This window comes from Panulirus ornatus, chromosome 32 (genome assembly GCF_036320965.1).
Source record: "Panulirus ornatus isolate Po-2019 chromosome 32, ASM3632096v1, whole genome shotgun sequence".
Classification (NCBI taxonomy): Eukaryota; Metazoa; Arthropoda; class Malacostraca; order Decapoda; family Palinuridae; genus Panulirus; species Panulirus ornatus.
In genome coordinates, this window is record NC_092255.1 from 18149068 (window position 1) to 18153558 (window position 4491).

General features: G+C 49.3%; 2 non-coding genes across 2 annotated transcripts; both read left to right on the forward strand.

Annotated features, from left to right (window-relative positions):
* The first annotated feature begins 240 nt into the window (after window positions 1-240).
* On the forward strand, window positions 241-313 carry TRNAK-UUU (transfer RNA lysine (anticodon UUU)). The gene has a single exon. It is a non-coding gene; the product is annotated as a tRNA-Lys (tRNA).
* A 1216-nt stretch (window positions 314-1529) lies between these two features.
* On the forward strand, window positions 1530-1602 carry TRNAK-UUU (transfer RNA lysine (anticodon UUU)). Its single transcript has one exon. It is a non-coding gene; the product is annotated as a tRNA-Lys (tRNA).
* The last annotated feature ends 2889 nt before the right edge of the window (window positions 1603-4491 follow it).

The following is a 4491-nucleotide window of genomic DNA, read 5'->3' on the forward strand; positions in this document are numbered from 1 at the left end:
TGTGTGTGCGATGGTAGTAGTATGTGGTGTATGAGAAGTGTCTGGTGCGCAGTGTGCTGGTTGGAGGTACTGGTGATGGGTGGGAGTGGTGTTTTGGTGGTGTGGTGAGCTCTGTATGGTGGAACGTGAGTGGTATGTTGTGCTGGGTGTGGAGAGATGGAGGTGACAGCAGCGGTGGTGGTGGTGATGATGGCGTGGCAGCGTGTAATGGTACCAGGGTGAACCTCACACTTGCATGTAGCCCGGATAGCTCAGTCGGTAGAGCATTAGGCTTTTAACCTAAGGGTCCAGGGTTCGAGTCCCTGTTCGGGCGGTTACTTTATGAACGGAAGATGAATTTAATGTATGTAGCCCACCGTCGGCAACCAAGGAGCTGCCTTGCTACTCAAGGCGGTAGCACCAGGAAGCGACGAAGAATGGCCTCATGTGCTCCCACCCATTACGTAGTTGTAATGTATAATGCATCAAAACTAGATCTACAAGCCACAGCCAAGCCCCAAAGACCTTTCTGGTGCAACCAACTTACAGCACGTTGCCCCCTATATAATACATCCCTCCAATTTCCTCTATCCCGTGCACGCCTTGCACCCTCCTGCATGCTCAGGTCCCAATCACTCAAAACATCTTTCACTCCATCCTTACATCGACAAGTCTTTCTCTCCCTTCTCCTTAACGCCTCCACTTCTGACACGTATACCCTCTAAGTCAGCTCTTCTTCCTCATTCTCTCTGGGTCGAAGCCATTTTCAGAGCATCCTCATCAGCTCACCTTTCTACCACACAATGCCCTATCATTTCTTTCAAGATCAACTCTCTCCTCACACCATATACTGTCCTCAAACATCACCTCTCCAACCCTTACATACTCTCTCTACGTACGGAATACGCCTCTCATCCACACAACACCGTCGGGACTACTGTACCATCTAACATACCCACATTTACCCTTATACACAGTAACCTCTCTTTCCACACACACCCCTCAACTCATCCAGGATCTTGGCCCCCCTCACGCACCCTGTGGCTCACTTCAGCTTCTATGGTTCCATCCGCTGTCATTACCACTCCCAGGTATCTAGCAGACTCCAATTCCTCCACGATCTGTGCATTCGAACACAAACACACAACCAGCCAGCATGAGAAGTTGGTGATGGAGGTGTGTGGTGGGTGGAAAGTGTGGTGATGGTAGTGTGTAGTGGATGAGGAGTGTGGCCGGTGTGTGTGTGTGTGTGTGTGTGTGTGTGTGTGTGTGTGTGTGTGTGTGTGTGTGTGTGTGTGTGTGTGTGTGTGTGTGTGTGCTATGGTAGTAGTATGTGGTGTATGAGAAGTGTCTGGTGCGCAGTGTGCTGGTTGGAGGTACTGGTGATGTGTGGGAGTGGTGTTTTGGTGGGGTGGTGCGCTCTGTATGGTGGATCGTGAGTGGTATGTTGTGCTGGGTGTGGAGAGATGGAGGTGACAGCAGCGGTGGTGGTGGTGATGATGGCGTGGCAGCGTTTAATGGTACCAGGGTGAACCTCACACTTGCATGTAGCCCGGATAGCTCAGTCGGTAGAGCATTAGGCTTTTAACCTAAGGGTCCAGGGTTCGAGTCCCTGTTCGGGCGGTTTCTTTATGAACGGAAGATGAATTTAATGTATGTAGCCCACCATCGGCAACCAATGAGCTGCCTGGCTGCTCAAGGCGGTAGCACCAGGAAGCGACGAAGAATGGCCTTATGTGCTCCCACCCATTATGTAGTTGTAATGTATAATGCATCAAAACTAGATCTACAATCCACAGCCAAGCCCCAAAGACCTTTCTGGTTCAACCAACTTACAGCACGTTGCCCCCTATATAATACATCCCTCCAATTTCCTCTATCCCGTGCACGCCTTGCACCCTCCTGCATGCTCAGGTCCCAATCACTCAAAACATCTTTCACTCCATCTTTACATCGACAAGTCTTTCTCTCCCTTCTCCTTAACGCCTCCACTTCTGACACGTATACCCTCTAAGTCAGCTCTTCTTCCTCATTCTCTCTGAGTCGAAGCCATTTTCAGAGCATCCTCATCAGCTCACCTTTCTACCACACAATGCCCTATCATTTCTTTCAAGATCAACTCTCTCCTCACACCATATACTGTCCTCAAACATCACCTCTCCAACTCTTACGTACTCTTTCTACGTACGGCCTACGCCTCGCATCCACAGCAACACCGTCGGGACTACTGTACCATCCAACATACCCCCATTTCCCTTTTTTACACAGTAACCTCTCTTTCCCCAAACACCCCTCAACCTCCAAGGGTCTTGGCCCCCCCCAGACCCTGTTTGGGTCACTTCAGTTCTATGGTTCCCTCCCCTGTCATTACCACTCCCAGGGATCTACAAGACTCCAAATTTCCCCCAAGATTTGCATTTGAAAACAAAAACAAACCAGCCAGCAAGGGAAAAAAGTTTTTGGTTTTGGAGGTGTGTGGGGGTGGAAAAATGTGGTGTGGTGGGGGTGTTTGTGGTAATGTGGGGGGTGTGTTGGGGTGGGGTGTGTGTGTTGATGTGTGTGTGGGGGGTGTGTTTTTGTTTTGTGTGGTGGAAAGTGGGGATGAGAAGTGTCGGGGGGCGCAAAGGGGCGGTTGGAAAGGGACTGGGGGAAGTGTGGGGTGGTGTTTTTGGGGGGTGGGGGGAGCTCTGTATGGTGGATCGGGGAGTGGGATGTTTGGGTGGGTGTGGAGAGAAGGAGGTGACAGCGGGGGGGTGGTGGTTTGGGGATTTATGGTGTGTCAGGCTTAAAGGTACCCGGGTGAACCCCACACCTTTTTGTGGGCCCCGGGTGCTCAGTCGGTAGGAGCATTAGGCTTTTAACCCAAAGGGGCCCGGGTTCGAGTCCCTGGTTTGGGCGGTTACTTTATAAAAGGAGGATAAATGATGGTTGGGAAAGGGAGTGATGATATGCACCAGGGTAGTGGTGGTGGTGGTGGGTGGTGGTAGTGGTGGTAGTGGTGGTGATATCAGTAGTCAGTGGCAGCGGCAGTGGTGGTTGAGGATAAGGACGTAAAAACGAGCATGTGACACAAAAACACGCTCACAGGTACACGCATACAGACACACAGACAAACCTACACAACATGTGAATACTCAGTCACAAACGCACATGTCCATGCACAAACACAGTTCAATGAAGTCAAGAGAAAAAAAAACGCACACAACTACACACAAATATAAATGTACACATACCCCCATTTGCAGAATCACATACACAAAGGCACCTAAGTCACACACACACACACACACACACACACACACACACACACACAACGTACGGAGTGTTTAAGGACTTAAAAAAGACAGATCCACATAAGGCTCAGGGTCGCGACGAAATCTGGACGTATATGATTATAATCATCAGAGTGTGTGTACGCACACATCGACCTGTCACCTGAGTTGCCCACGAAAACGTTGATGGACCAGCCATTCCCACAGCACGGGGAGAGGGAAAACATCGTGCCTGTTTTCAAGGAAGGAGACATGGAAATATCATCACCAAGGCTACGAGCCGGCATCTCTGAGGACCACCAGGATGTAAGAGAGACTCGGTCACTTGCGCTGGAGTTGCGAACTACGAGCCAAGACAGTAGAGGGTCTACAGGGAAGACGTCGCCTTAAAGGGACAAGAACACAAGAATGTCGAGAAAGAAATGACGTATCTCCAGCGTGTGTTGTCTGACCCACACTGGAAGATACAGCACCGAAGTCCGAACACACCGCACCCTGTACGAGCGGGTGACACAAGTAGTCAAATGGGAAGAGGGTATATATATCGGCAGGTAGGAAGGCAACACAGACCATACCTGAAGTATGGGAACCAAAGCTGTGAGGAAAGGGCGAGCAAGCCACGGGATCGAAACCCCGCCGCTGGAACGAGAGAGAGAGAGAGAGAGAGAGAGAGAGAGAGAGAGAGAGAGAGAGAGAGAGTGTGTGTGTGTTCCATGCGTGTGACGGCTCTGTCTCTTAACCTATATCCTATCATACAATGTTCCAAACTTACACTGCCTACGTTTTGAGTGCCCTATATCGTAGCTCTTCCCAAATATCCACCATTCATTTAGCGTAAGAAAAAAGTATTTGTTAAATATCTATGTAACATTCTCTCTCTCTCTCTCTCTCTCTCTCTCTCTCTCTCTCTATATATATATATATATATATATATATATATATATATATATATATATATATATATATATATATACTGCACCGGGATAACTACTGTATAAATCCGTGTATATACAATACCATCAATGACGGGAAACAGTCGCCATGTCATAGGCCATTTTCCTACGCTACTGAACCCCCGTCATGATGCACACGACGCGCGGGAGGAGGAGAGAGGAGAGAGGAGAGGAGAGGAGAGGGAGGGAAACAGAATCAGATACACAACATAATCACAGCTCTGGGGGCTCTTCCAAAAGCTATCCAATATACACTTTGGAGCGCAGCCTCGTTCCTGCGATAAACA